This window comes from Ptychodera flava, chromosome 8, assembly GCF_041260155.1.
Source record: "Ptychodera flava strain L36383 chromosome 8, AS_Pfla_20210202, whole genome shotgun sequence".
Lineage (NCBI taxonomy): Eukaryota > Metazoa > Hemichordata > Enteropneusta > Ptychoderidae > Ptychodera > Ptychodera flava.
In genome coordinates, this window is record NC_091935.1 from 16,167,888 (window position 1) to 16,184,221 (window position 16,334).

A 16,334-nucleotide genomic window follows, 5' to 3' on the forward strand; every position below is an offset into this window, starting at 1 on the left:
AATTGCAATTCTTGTGTCATGGCGTATGTATAATTTTGCGCCACACGCATGCGTCAAGTATCTTCCTCGTCGCGGTCGTCATTTGGTGTTTCCTTCGTTTTATCATACATCCTCGACGGTCCTTAGTTTCACTGGTTTCTTTCACTAACTTGAAGTTGAGGTGGTAACCAGTTGCTGCTTGCATGCCTCTTCTGTTATCCACACCTTATGATCCTATGTTCACTGTTCATTTAAGCAGAAAATTAAATCCCGTACATAGCTCCGTGCCTCTCTGATTCAAGGTATAAAGAGGAAATACAGAATGGAAAACGAAATCAATCTTTAAATTCAAATGCGCTATCGTCGCTCGGTTGGAAAGGGGAAACATCTAAGTGGGCCAGCTGTCGTGTACGTTTGTGTACAGTACACTCAGGAAGTACCGGTAAGGGTGTACGTGCTAGCCGACAATTGGACGATCATCGATATTCAAATGAGGTAAATGTGTTAACAAACACGGCGTTGGACAGGAATTCGGGCTTTTGATGTAAACAAAGATCTCACGACCCTAATCGCGAAGAACAATATTATCTGACGTTTTCCTGGATTTTTTGGTCACGATTCCAGGCAGCATTCGCCAAACAAGCGCAAATTGAGGCTAAAGAACAGCATAATTGCTGCGACAATTTGAGGCCCGGCGGGACAAGGAAAAAATGAGAAAAGCGAAGGACGATGATATCAGGATCCCGTACGCGTAGTAGGCACGTCTGTCTGAAGTATTCTGCCGAGTCGAGGCACAGTCTTTCATTCCTCGCTTCTCATCTAAGATAAAAGTGAATTTGTTGGCCAACAGAACGTTGTTTCACACCTGTTAACGTTTTTCGGGATTGTTTTGAAATATCATCGAGCATGGAATTCATAGAACGGATGCAAGATATATACCATTAGAAATACTGTTTACCACAAGGTTGATTAACTTCGTGTCTACATTTCAATAGGGTAGGTCCCCAATCTTTCAGAAGAGTGTACAAGAAAACTGTAAATAAAATACAAGTGAAGGAAAAGAATTCGAAAAATTTAAGATACGCTTCATGCCGCAGTTAATGTTACAGTTTTGGACCTAATTCAACTATAGTCACACCAGCCGAATGGTTGTCTTTTGCTTTTTTGCTCCGGATTAAGATCATATACACCACTACTACGGTATTTAAACAGGTTTCCCATTGAAACCTAAGTTTATGACATGAATGTAATAAAACTTAAATTCGATGAAATATGATCTTTAAACCGAGCTTGGAACATCAAAATTCATATAACTTGCAAAGAAGAAACAAAAAAGTGTAAGTTACTTTTAGTTGGAAAATCCAATCAGAGATGTAAAGCTGAAAGCCAATCAGTATTCATGAAAGAATAACTCAACGTAAACCATCTTTATCTCTTGAGTTTGGTTACGTCTTCTCTTGTTTGTCGTTAGCACAGAGTAACATGGACAGAGTCGCAACGCTTGCATGCCTTTTGTTCCATGGTCGTCTCGGTAGACTATTGGCTTTTCATATTAAAATGAGCTCCAAAGGTGTTAAACTTTTTGGAAGCTATGTTTGTGGTTGATAATTACACGAGATTATGCGAAAAATACGACGAGATGACATCGTACTGCCAGTCGCGTAGCAACCATAGTTACTTTGTGAGCTCTCAGGCCAGAAACACTGCTTCACGCCAATCAAAACATAACACGCCAGCAGTTTCATAAACATGTCCTTCCTTGACGCACGTGTAAAAGAGGGTACGACTGACCGTAAACCATTGAGTAAAACCAGACAGTATCGATAAAAGACTTTCAAATTCGGTTCAAACACACTCATTATATATTCATAAAAATATGAGAGGAATTTTTAAAACGGTAAAACTCATTTTCCTGAAGCTCAAACACTCCCGTTTTCGCCAGCACGTCAATTCTGCTCAGCACCACACGACAACAACAACACAAACTTTGCCGAACATACTTTCGCTTAACAATTGGCGAAAATCCGAAAATTACCGAAGGATTCACGGTCGGCACTCTTCGGAAAAGAGAGGCGAGAGCAACCTGAGGCGAGGCGAACATGGATGGGTTACGTAACCGCTTCACGCCTTAAACAATACCCGTTGCCACTCTATCTATGTTTTTCTTTGTCGTTAGTGAAAGCTGCTAAACTCCAATCAACTTGAACCTACATTATGCATTCATATCTGCTTCAAGCTAAATATCTACATGAGACGCAAAATAGCAAGGTACAAAGTGAACGGAAATACATGATTTTTGAGACTCGGAAACTTGAACTTTCCTTACGCGCTGGCTCTAATTCTCGCCAAGCGCCCACAGACAGCGTGGTCAACTTAAATCCAGTGTCACCTGCTTTTCTTTTGAAAACTTATATGCTAAGAAAGTCCGTGTTTCCACCCATTTGCACCAAAGATACCGGCATAGCAGCGTGGCCACGAGGAGTGTCTGATAAAATCATGGTTGAAATTTGCATAAAATATGCATATAAGCCAATCAAACCGGGCACGTCGTATCAACAGTTAAACAGCATATTAATTGTCTCTCTCTAAATGCCACGATGCTGAAGGCTAAGTTGCTTCGACCGTTTGATGTTCTTTAAAGGGCGTTCGGACTACAGACAGCTAACGTTAAATTAACGAGCGAGGCGATTCTATTACCCGTACTCTCAAGTTCACTGGCACATTGCAATGTCAAAGCCATAAGGCTTCTTGAGACGTAATGATGATGCATGAAACGAAGTAAATCTCTATACTTTTGTAGAAATAGAATTTGTGTAAAAAGACAGTTCCTTCCTGACTTTTAAGTTAATCTTTTACTGTAATATTGAGAATAATACTGTGGGAGGTGAGGCGACGGCTTGCATGTTTTCAGTGAATGAGACCCGACAACACATCATGCGTTCGTGTCGTTTAGCAAACAAGATTCCATGAAGCATTCTACATTAAGAGCCGACGTAATTGCTTTTTACCTAGTTGAATATGTTTCATAGATTTATTGAATGGGAGCCTGCCCCGAGGGGGGAAATCTAAAATCCCCTCACATCAATGCGCGGAGTGTATTCCAGTGCGGTTACCATGACACAATTTGTGTCATGTACTGGGAAACGAGGTTGAAGCGCTCTCTACCCGTATACGAACTAATCAACTTTGCCGTAAGAAGTGTCCGCTGAGACAAATGGATGTTGCCACTTGATTCGCTGACGTCAGCACAAAGAAATATCGTGGAAGTAATATAAGGTCGAAAGTGTTTTGTCGACCAGGTTGCGCCAAACTCGGGACTTTGAGAGAAAGAAGAACAGACAACATACAACTCGAATTAGCAGTTCAGCAATGCGCTGTCAGGATACAGTATCACGTATCGGTTATAGCCAGTACATCTGAGCTCTAATTGGCGTCTGCCGGTCTGACAAAACGACTGTCGGTCAATGGATGAGGGACAGCGACACCTGTCGAAATCATCTTTCTTGCCTCTTAAGTGATTCTATCTGAAAGGTCAAGTATACTCCAAGTATGTTTGGTCTTTCTAATGAAAACAGCAGGATGGGTCTATTGAATGTATTCGTGGTTTCTGACCTCCAAAGTTCTTGTATAGGATAATCTGATTCACGATACGAGATAAAAGAGCGTTTCAAATCGTAACAGACTTTTCTCGTGGACCCAAAACTTGAAAAACTGGAACTCTTTCAAACTCACACAATCGCGTCCCTTACCTACTCTGCAAATATTCTCTCTAATTTAAATATTCTCTCTAATTTGGCTTCATCACAACATGGCGAAATCGTGGAGAAAGCAAAGCACAAGTCATTTCTCAGTCACCAAAACTTTTCTCCAAAAGTTACGTTTCGATCAAACATATCTTTGAACACCTGGTTCATCAATGTGTACAACTATTTTTTAAATCTGGGATTACATCGTCAGGATTACAGAGTTTGTACAACTGCATCTGTACTTTGAAAATTTGTGTGTCGAAAATGAAACCTTTGAACTTTTGCCCGGACTTTCCTTTGATGGAGTGACGGTGAATACACTCACATTCCCTTACTGACCGTCCCTGTGTAAGGAATGTGCTTCGATGCGTTAAGCTGTTTTATATTTTGTCCAACACACTTCATCGTTTTCTCATAGAACTTCTCTCCGCGATGCCTTTCTCCCTTTATCATTTCAAAGATTTTCCCGCCCAACCACTTTTGTCAGCAAGCATTCAGCCACAACCACCACCACCGCCAGCAGTTTCATACAAAGAAAATCTGATCAAAAATGGCCATTCCAGATGCAGCTATCATCACGTTATTCCATTTAAAATGACGTCACCGCGCCCCACTAAATCATTTGAAGTATACCGCCGCGGAAACAGTTGCACCAAATTTGCTCTCGAGTCAAAAGGGCGTTTGTTTGAGTCTGACGTGGAGAATGTATTGCACACTCAGAACTCACACTTTCAAGCTGATGAACTTCGTGTCCTAAAAGCTTGGCGAATAATCCCTGAAAGCTCTCCAAAGAGATTTGGATTAGAAACATGCAAATGAGTACCCTGTATACTCTTAATAATATCAAAATGGCCTGACTACAAAGATCAGTTTGCCGATATGGCAACGGGTCGAAGGGCCGACGCTCAATAGATCCGCGTAAAGCGAAAAAGGCGACAAATGACCCGTATTATCTGAACAAAGTATAAGGCCTTTCTTTATGTGGATCTGTGGTTATCCGATAAAAAGTCGGCATCTCTTACTGGGACGAGATGGCAGATATCAAAAATGTAAGATAACCAAGATGGTATTTCCAAAATACGCGACTGCAGTCACAATCGTTTTAAATTATAGAAATCATAGCCCACGTGATGTAAGAGAATATGACACATAGATAATTGATCAACATAGCACTCACAATATAGGCATGTTGTAGTGACAGATATATGAAAGAAATACGACGTCGTGTGGGCACTTGAAAATTGCCATCAAGTGCTGCTCGGTCAACGAGTTGGTGTTTGGAATGCATATATCCAATGCCTGTTACCTTGCAATTGCAATATTCAATGTTGTATCTCAGAGGTATTCTTTGGTAAGGGTCACTTTCCTTAATACTCCGGAAACTTGTGGCTCTCACGGTATTGTAAAGTTTATCGAATGATTAAGACGAAAGAGTCTCATACAATTGGAGTTGTCTTGACTGTTTGAGAGTCGTGACCTGCATATAATACTTGTTTTTGACTTGTTTAGGACCACTCGCCGACTTATTGGCCACCTCTCTTGCAGTAGACGGACAGATGGATGAGAAAGCAACAAAAACAAACCGATATAGTCAAAGCCGTGTGTGAGGTTGTTGTTTGGAGATCTCAACGAATAGCTACAGCCATTCCAAGAATGCGCCTATGGGGACAGATATTTGGACTCTCAGATTTTTACAGTTCTTGTCCGATCTACCTTTAGTAGGGGCTCATTTTAAAGCTCTTTGAGTAAGAAAAAATTTCACCATCTTGGTTTGTTGAAATCGAAAATTTTATTTCTCCCTGTGGAGTTAACATAGGAATGGCGGCCATTTTGAATTTCAAATATTGGTAAATGTTAGGTAATTTATTTCTCTGATACCAAACTTTGCAAGGTGATCCCTGATTTTATTCTTGCTTTGGTAAAAGAATTGTGTCAATTTCATTGCAGTAAATTTGAGCAAAAATTTAAGACTTTCCCTTTCGAGACGCATACTACCTTAAACACAAGGCATTAATACGCGACGACAGTGGAACGAAAACTCTATTTTACAGACTGATTACAAGTTACTCATATGGGGGCTTTGTCTTTTCCGGGATAACTTGATAATCTCTGTTGTTAAACGATATAATAGATATGGACTTTGACATTTACACAGGAGGAGGGATATTATGAAACCTTCACTTTCGCGGAATGATTTTGAATAAAGAAGGGCGTATGCAAAACTCTTCACCACGCATTTGCACAAGCGTATCGGATTATTATTGCACTGTATAAATTCGATTAGACAAACGGTAAAAAGTGTAACGTGGGATGTTCTCCTTCTGTTATTTGCTATGTCAACGTTAAGACAGATGTTGACAGAAGAAAAAACGTGTGTTGATGAAATGCATCATGCGTGTCAGCTATGGGGTATCCCGGCGAACAAAGGACATTAGCCATACAAAAACATTATAGATTTTGGGGATATTGTTCTTTTCTTTTCCGTTTCCCCCTATTTAAATTGAAAATTCCACCTTATTTGGCAGCTTTAATGATAAAATGGCAAAAAAATCAGAAGAAAGATATGGCGCACACTGGTTTTAGTCTTGTCTGTTAAAATATGCCTATATGTAAAATTCTCATCAATGCATAGAGGATTGCCACGACAACAGTACGCACGCGCATTTGAAATTTTAAAGAAATGTCGTTTGTTCTCAATGACTTCATGCATGCACACATAATCACGTACCAACACTGGTAAACACTGGATCGTGAAGGAAACTCGCCTAAAGTGTTGATTCAAGAAGGCCTATGTTGTATCGAGCTCTTGAACGAGCCTGTGCGTGACTGCACGGAAGACAGAAGAAAACACCGTCACCCTAACTGTATACGTACGGTGTTTGTCCTCGCACACGATTATATATGCTTCTAGTATGTGTGCTTTTTAAATCGATCGATAAAGGGAACGATCAACAGATAGATAGATAGATAGATAGATAGATAGATAGATAGATAGATAGATAGATAGATAGATAGATAGATAGATAGATAGATAGATAGATAGATAGATAGATAGATAGATAGATAGATAGGTCGGTCTAAAAGTAAACAGCAATAGAATTTGTGAAGGGGATTCTCCAAGTTTACATAACGTCTGGCTGATATTTTATTGGATTCGGTAAGCTCACCAAAAAAGTTACTACAGGTATTTAACGGTCATCCAAAGTCGAGAAAACCAAATAAAACTGAGCGAAAGGTATTATGAAAGAGTTCATGGCTTTAGTCAGCCTTGATCTCTTACATTGCCAATTGTCATTCAAAGTGGCTACATAAAACTAATTTCACCTTCACCATATCTCATACACGAACAACGATTCTACGGAGGAGATATGGATTAGACTCCCTCATAACCCTTATAGCTATAGACAGAATTGGGGCAACTGATGACAAGCTTGCACTACAAAAAGCATTTTTATCAAAAAACACTACAAAAGAAATTTGCAGGGTGACAGCTAAATGGGGATGGTAATTATGTCAGTTGAATACTACTATATAGCAAGATTGCCTGCAATGCTGCTTGATTTCTGCACCAAAACATGCTGAAGGCTTTTTAAATTTTGAACAATTTCAAACTTAAAATTTAATTTTGCAATAGCAGTAATGAAACGTTGGATCATTTATTTCACTCGTGCCAATTCTTTGACACCTTCTTCCTCGACTTTCATCATTTCCACTGAGAGTCCCTTATCTTTGTTTTGAGATCCAGGCATCATGACGTAATGTATGGAGACTCTAGTGCCAACGTGCTCTAGTTTTCATACTTCTACCAAAACGATTTATATTTGCAATGAAAATAGAAAAAAATGGTTCACTATCATTTGCTATGTATTTGATACAAGTCAACAGCTACCAACTAGAATACGAAATTGCTACGGAGAAAGATAAACTTGAGATACATCGTTGTAAACGGATAAAAATACTACAAACATTGTAATTTGGAACTGTATTGTTACGCCATTATGATAAGCACTGAGACCCTCCATTACTGTGACCAATAAAACCTTGAGTACAAAAACATCAATACACAAAGATTACTTCCGAGGCCAACAAACGTTATGAAGGTCGGTCTTTCCTGCTGTGCTTTGGTTGGATTTCTATCGCCTGTTCTATATTGACGGATAAGACTTGGCGGTAAAAAAGACGCATTGGTCAAAGTAGCTTTGAAAAAAATTGACAAGATACTCGGCTCGATCTTAACGAGGGGAACTATTTAAAAGAGGTAAATGCCATAATTGCTTAGATGACGCGAAGAAGACCCGGTGAGTTTGTCCGGGTAGAGTCTGACGAAATCCAAACAACGATTGCGATTACGACGATATCATGATGAATGCTTCTAACGGAGACAGTGCTCAGTTCCTTTAAGGCAGTCTCGGGGACCAATATCCGGACTCTCAATGTTTTTCAATATTTAACTGGTCAACCGTTTTTGGGGGACCCATTTTACAACTCTTTGAGTGAGAAACATTTTTCACAATCCTTGTTTTTTCGAAAATCGAAAAGTTTTATTTTCCCCCGTGGATTTAACACAGGGATGGCGGCCATTTTGAATTTCAAATATCTGTAAATATTAGGTAATTTGTTTAGCCAGTACCAAACATTGCACGGTCACCCCTCCTATCGTTTTATTATTGATTTGGCAAGACAAGGGTCGAAAGTCTCATGGAAGAAAGTTTGAGCAAAAGTTTAAGTCTTTCATTGTCAACACCTGCTATCTTCAAGTTGCCTTCAACAGAAGTAAAGCGTATGACAAATACCCCTGCGAATCGAACCAGCAGGCAAGTTTAATGCCAAGCTTCGAAATATTTAGCTTGTAAAAACTCCTATTCGAGTCCTTTTTCTATTTCCTGTCAGACCAATGAATCCAGAAAACGGTGACGGGAATGAAAGTGATAACACGTTGTGTGGTTCGCTGTGGTTATTTTATTAAGGTATAGAATACGCCTCGGGGACAGATATTCAGACTCTCAAACTTTTTTAATTCTTTTCTGATATACCACTTGTGGGTGTTCATTTTACAGCTCTTGGTGTAAGAAAAATTTTCACTGGCTTATTAGTTTTTTAAAATTCGAAAATTTTATTTTTCTCCGTAGAATTAACACAGGGATGGCGGCCATTTTGAATTTTAAATATCGGTAATCGTGGGTTATTTGTTTCTCTAGTACCAAAATTTGCACGGTGACCCCCTATTTTTATTCTCGATTTTGAAAGAGAATGGTTGAAGGATTACTTGAAGAAAGTTTGAGCAAAAGTTTAGTAAGTCTTTCCCTTTCGAGGGGCGAACTACCTTAAAGGCACATGAGCTGCAACTTTTGACATTATTTTCATGATTTTACATTTAAATTACAATGAGTTCATACAACTGTTCTTAATCAGAGATGTTTACCAAAGAATAATTATCCACTGAGTGGGACTGCATGGGGAGGTTTCAGTGAGACAAATAATAAACGGGGTGCCGCACCCAAACATGGCCGCCTCCATACACCTACAGGATAAATAGCGTAAATAGTGCATGTACACATTTGAATCTTTACAAATACAACATGGTGCAACCAACTGCAAGGACGGGAAAGGGATTCATTCCACTTTGACAAAAAATTCGCAGTTTTTCACGTAATATGGCAAGATGTTGAAAATGGCGGGAAATTTAAAATGAACAAAAACCTGTTCAATTCCTTGCCTATTCTCCCACAAGCAAACATTGTTGGGGCATAGTTAATGACTATATCTTTCAATTTGTAGATTGCAATGAATATCTGAGGAAAATGGAGGCACCTTGAAGTTGGAGAAAATTTGCAGAGTTGCAGCTCATGGGCCTTTAAATGTGACTGCTTCACTTTGTTTCACAACAGGATTGTACATCATTGGACAGCGTCGCCGTGAGTGCGGAGTAACCTCATATAAAACAAGAATGGTGTGACATTTACTTGGGGACATTTTAACAAACGAACAACAATTTGCCGCCGAAGATAAATCATGTTCTCTTATTTCAATGCCCTATTCCAACGCGTCTTTAAATGGCGACCTCTATCGTAAATTGCGACTCAATCAACCGGTACCATTCCCTGGAGTTATGTAATCTACTATGTGTATAATTGGCTGGCCAATTCAAATTTCCTCCTATTTATGAACTCTAAAGTGGGTACCGGAATCGCTGTGTGTTATTTTCAATACGAAGGCTAATGAAGAATGTATTTTTAGACTTCGCCTTCTCCCTGTGCCGTTTGATGCACGGGAAAGTCGTCTTTCGGTCAGGCCTGTTTTGTTTTGAATGCTGTTGTGTCGCTCGAGTAGAAAGCCCCTGTTGTCAATTTTTTCGCGTAATGTGAAGCCCAACCTTTCACGAACACCACTTAACTTCACGTACCAAGCTAAAATATTAAACGCCGGTCGATCCGTTTCATAAGATGTTCAGTTTGATCTTGTCGGCAATATCGATCAGGTACGGATTTTTTCCTCAAATTGACAAAGAGAAAATGAGGAACTACCAGTAGTTTGACCGGTTGAAGAGACCGTTCAATAAATGCATTTCTGTCTTTCCTTCACCAGTATTTGTGCTATTTTTCATTCCACTTCCTTTGCCCGCTACACCTTTTCCTTGATTCAAAATGTCATAGACAAGAGGAGTAAGCGCTATATCTGTAGGCGACTTATTTTGATTGGCGATAAATACAAAATCCACGGATTTTTCCAAATCCTTTCGCAGCCAACTGTTACGAGATTGAAATGCTTATTGACAGATTTGACGCTTAATGATACGCACACACGTTGCCTTGGTGCCGGGCCAATGAGCAAGTTCAATCCCCAAATAAACCAAATTATTTTCGGTTCAAATTTAGCTTCCCGATCAAGGCCTAGTGATGAAAATCTGATGGTTGTGGATTGTTCTTGGTGAGGTTGTAGGCTAGGTTGTCCGATCAAGAATGGTTTTCATCAGACTGAGAACGCTATCCCACTGTACCCAATGTTAGTCAGTGTAAGTTCTGTTTCCAGTCAATGACGTAACAAGAATACTGACTAGCCATCCCGCTCGATGGCTACCTGATAAAATAAATTAAATGCACATTGGGACGCAATAACGGCTAAAGCGACTTTTTTTTCGGAAACCACGGTCAACTGCAGCGTCGTTGACCGTCACTTTTTGCACAGGAGAGAAGAGACATAATTGTACCCGCGTCTTGTATCTCCAAGAAACCCCGTTTCCTTTAGCAACAAGTCTTACACGCAGATGTGGAGAAATACTTTAATCGGGAGTCATTATCTGAAGGTTTTTGTACTCGAGGCGTACGTTTGAGCTCTTATTACTCATCGCTTTAAGTATCCGACTGAGAAGCGACAGCTATCCGACTGTTACCATAGCAACCGAGACTCTGAGCACGTGAATGGACAAGCAAAGATGTCGGCGACTGCTTATTCCCCGCGTTAAGACTCCATTTTTTTTGTCATCCGAATTAGGTGACTTGTAAATCGCATCATCCCTTCCTTCCTGAGAATTAATAAAATGCGAAGCGAACAACAAACACGCCGTCAGGGTTTTGAAAGACAAGTAAAATGTACTTTTATTGGAGTTGTTACCCTGTCACCGATGCTGGCTGGTGATAGATAGTCTACCTTCAAGGTCAAGCAAAGACGTGACACCTGATCTACTCAGGAATCATGATTATGCCATTGTTATCATGTAACATAAAGTGTAGGTATAGTGCAACATGCACACTGAACGAACCCGGTAATTACTGTCATTGACTAAGATGCGAGTGAGTGTTTCGTCGGTGTAGGCTAATAGTTTTGATGACCTAAAATACAGTTATTTATCGGATCAAGAGAACGCCATTTTCAGCACTCCAATACTCGATACGTAAAGAGTGCTTGCCTGCCTTTATTTACTCCCTGTATTCCTATATGTCCATCATAGCGTAAAATGTACTTCATTTCTTCGGGTTTAAACAAAGGGGTAGGGGAGAGTCAGCGTAGCGTAGTGGGGCATAGTGTTTTTATCTGAAGCCGATGTTCATCGTCAACCTGGAAAGTGTGGCAGGCTACGTTATGAAGGACAGATGTTCAGGGGCCTGCAGCCGTAACTTTTGGTGGTCTTTTGTGTCGTTTATGTCAACTGCAAGTTCTTGTTCTACTCCCCAAAGCATGTTGAAACAACATCTGTTTAGCTTGTCAACACAGTGTCTATACCTGTGTAAAATGCACTGTTTTTTTTATAGTTGAATTCTTGTCCGGACTAGAATTCTATCATTAATAATGCAGTCTATACATGTACAGGATGAGTTGACAAACTGAATATTGTGTGTCTCAACATACTTGAAGTGGAGGGGGGGGGGTACAACAAGAAACTGTAATTGACATTTCTATCAAAACAGTAAAAAATTCTTCGAAAGTTAGGCTGCACTCACAAACACCTCTGGAGGCGGGGGCGGGAGATTCCGAAAAAAAGTTTTCAGATTTTTTCAAATACCCCTAACAAACTCGCAATGTGTTCAGGTCCCCCCTTCTGACTCGCTATAATTTTGAAGTCCCCCTCACAGGAAGGCAAAATATATCCGATATAGTGCTTCGTCCAAAAATACCAAATCATAATACATGGGAGTCTATCGGGCAAAGCTGTTAGCATATTCCCATGAAAACAAGCTCTTCGTTTATATGTGTGTGATAATTCATGTAAATGTACTTTGCTTGAAGTGGCAGGTAAAAAGTAGATGTGTGTACAAAAATTTGAAGTTTGGATTTAAACGATAATGTTGATTCACTAGACATGGTAGTCTGTGAGAAAATTATGAACGCGTATTTTCCAATATAAAACTAGCAATATCTATTCATCTATAGACGTTGGATAACTGATATAAATGTTCTTGATTAGCATAGGGTGTTTACAAGTGCACGTTTGTACAAGAAATTTAATCCACTATACATGGGAGTCTGTGACAAAACTGTGAATAATTTTTTTCCTAATTCAAAACTTGCACTATTTGTGCATATATGAACCCTGAATAACTGACATAATTGTACTTGATTAGAAGAGGGTCGTAACATGTGCATATAAGTACAAGAAATTTATTTTGATTTTGGAATTTCTCTGAAAATTTTGATTCAGTAGGCTATGAGGAAACTACAAATAACACATAGGTTATCTGCCCCCAAATTGTTGTTCAAAGGTTGTTTGACCTGAAGCTTACAGTTGTTATCGATGACACTATTCACTATTCTAAATAGTTGTATTCTGTCAAAGTCCTCAAAAAATAAAAATGTACATACGGCGACATGAATGTTTGACAGTGACCCAGACCCAATGTATCGTCAATGAGAGAATGTTATCAAATAAGTTATCTCCCAAACTGTTATTGAAAGGTAATAAGTTGAAACATTTACTCATTATAGAGGAGAGTTTTGTACAACAGAGGGGTTGGGTAAGTAGAAATCATGACAACCTAAATCTTTTGCCTCAAGGTGGCTGCTCGGATCATCAATGAATTGTTTAATCTACCCTAAAACTTGCACCAGAAGAGTGCGCCAAAAACGGGAATGGCAGGAAATGAAAGTGCCAGAAAGTACTTGAAAAGGAATCTGATATTCAACAAAGCTGCAAGTCCCCCTTTGCAATGTCATTTTTTAAGACTCCCCCTGGTATGTTGTAAATTTTTTCAAGTCCCCCAACCCCGAAATATCCCCCACCCCCGGAAGTGTTTGTGAATGCAGCCTTACAAATACCGGCCCAGTAGCACCATGATACCTCATTGGTTTAAATCACAAAAATCGGGACGTACGGCATTTTATTTATCGTCAATATACCGCAAGTGATCATGTTATTTTAGATACACACTTGAACAGAAAAATACCCTTCCTGACAACAACAAAAATTAAACTTAGTTCACTCACACTCTTTAGTCTAGTAAGGCTGTCAAGCTTATCTTGGTGTCTGTCTAAAAAAGTCTGATCCAATATAGCTCTATGTAACACTACCATTTCTTATTGATTCCAGACCAATCTTCTCGTCATGTCATGTTCCGACGATTGTTAAATCAGCTCCTACTAATTGACGTTTCATATGAACCTGTATTTTATTACCGTAGCGATTATTATGTCTAAGTTGTCGGCGGACCGTGATTCGTAAAATATTGTTTTGGTAGAGAAACGACGGTCCAGCTATCGGTTGCCACGGTAACTGATTTATTGCGTAATCCACTTATAGACCAGACACATCTGTGTTTCATATCTCTACTTAATTGAAAAGAATTGCTTTGGTACAGTCCTGACGACGTGAAGTTCGAAAGATGTCGAATTCATCGATCCGAATTGATTGAATACTCATCGCAAACCGGACCGCGTCGCGTTCACGGCGGTGCCAAGAAGGGACAAGATATCGTTGATGTCAATATTTTCATGGGAATGGTGTTCGTGCGGTAATTATAATCTTCCTTGAATGGACAGCATCTAAAGCCTTACAGGGATCAGTCATTACTATCTTCCTTTCACAACAGAAACGAAATAAACAGAGGGATTTCGTTTGCAAGGCTGTTTATTTACGTATTGCCTGGCCTTTAGTTCCGATGTGTGCTGCTTACAGTTCACTGCCTTTCTTTAAGTGTGGGTAGAATCTCGTAAACACTTTCTCAAGTTGTCATGGCAACAGAAGAGAAGAACAGGGCACCTGTGACGCAAAACGGGGCGATAAAGATCTAAGCTTTACTTGCATTGTTATCAAAAGCATCGATCGAGATGTTGTGACAAGATATAACATCGAAGAAAAATGATAAATTATGGCCATTGATTATTTCTGGGGGAGGTTTCTGAAAGTGGGAACAGCCATCGACGTCGTCGGACATGGCCATAATCTTCCATTTTGATGGTACATCCGTGTTTAGACCGATGTAATACTCTTTCAGACGCGCACGTGGGAATATTTCCTGTAGGTTTTGAAGAGGAAAACAAATTGCAATAAACCATTTGTGCACACAACGCCCACTTACTGATGAAATCTGATCGTGATTCTCGGATAAGCATCAGAGACGTATAGCACGTTAGAAAAAGCCAGCATCAACCCTAAGAGCAAGATTTAGATGCGTCTTTAGGGGAGCCCTTCTTATTTTGCGGAGGGTATGGGTATAGGGAAAAGATGAATTTAGACTGGACCGGTTAGTATATCATAGAGTATACAAGTACAGACCGGAGGAGATGATTGATTCTTGCATAAGACTTTTCAAACTCAACTCAATGCAAGCGAAATACTACAGCGGCGGTTGTCAAGGTCTAATTTGTATGATCAATAATACACAACACAGCATAGCCGAAAAGGCAGTATCTCGCTGCGGGGTTTATTTTTGTATTTATTGGCACACATTTCAAGAGAGTACACTTTTTTTGAGATTTTTGCTAAGTCCGACCTTCTACTACAGTATCAGTGAAATTACCACAGTCAGCTAAAGATTAAAAATTTGGAATTAGTTAATTCCCAAGGTGCGAACCATTGATCCTCACCGCAGGAAGTGGAATCTACACATTATGTTATTCTGAGTCCTCTATGAGTCTCAGAATACAATTTTTTCTTGCCATGAAAGTTCACCCAAAATGGCGCGAAAGCAAAACAAACAAATTCTTGCCCTGGAAAAATAATCTTCAGTTTAAAATTGTGTTGTCGACTTTTGAGAGATGATACTTTACAATAGATTCTTTTAATTAGCAAGAAACGACCCGTTACAATTATTTGAGATCCCCAACTTGAAGTCTCACACTATCTCATTCGTAATGAGGTATTGAAAAGATGAAAGAATACAATTTCCTTTCGCAAAGAAACCCCTGACAATTTACTGGGCTAATTTGTAATGATGAGACTCCCATGTCACTTAAATTGAATCATGCGAGAGTTCCTTACCGTAACAATTTGCGAGTGTAGACGTGAAATCACGGCTGTGATACTGTTTAGAGTGAAACTTTCCACGCCAGTTGTTGCAAGCCTTTGACGAACTTGCCTCGGGGAGAACTGAATCTCACCGCGACAGGTTCTGCTATAGCCCCGTCAGCGAAGTTGGTTCTGCTAGGCCGCCTCGTTTCACACACCAGTCAGCGTGATACCTTTCGCTTTCGTTACGCTGAGGCGTTCACGTACGTCTCCACGCTTTATTTGTGTCTGAGTCGTGAAGCCACAAATCACACAAGGTGACTGTTATTGTTCTTGACTCACGCACACGTCGACTTCGGTGAAAGGAAACGCCTTATGCCTAGCCTCGCGTTACGACGCGTATATCCTGTTTTTTGGATTCGCCACAAGGACGGGTCTGCAACACGGAAGGGGATAAAATATTCAATTCATCGTGTAGACAAGCCGGAAAGTGTACCCAGATATTAAAGGGAGGCAGTCGTCGGAACTCTGCTCAAAGGTTGCCAGGGACCCCTACGACCGATGTAAACACTGTATCTAGGGTACGTTGGCGATTGATGAAAGTTAAAACATGTTTGTTAACATCGACTATCGTAAAATTTAATTGTTGCAGCTATGTTGACTTGATGCATCTAGATATCATGCATGGAATACACTGTTTTTAAACCAGAAAGTCGCACACGCGCATTTCC

The 16,334-nt window shown here is 39.9% G+C and overlaps 1 protein-coding gene across 1 annotated transcript in view; it reads right to left on the reverse strand.

Moving 5' to 3' along the window:
• Nucleotides 1–15,734, reverse strand: part of LOC139138636 (microtubule-associated protein futsch-like) — a 102,254-nt gene extending 86,520 nt beyond the window's left edge. The window contains exon 1 of the mRNA XM_070707105.1: nt 15,637–15,734. The gene's annotated coding sequence lies outside the window, so the exon portion shown is untranslated. The remainder of the gene's footprint in view (nt 1–15,636) is intronic.
• Nucleotides 15,735–16,334: the final 600 nt, after the last annotated feature.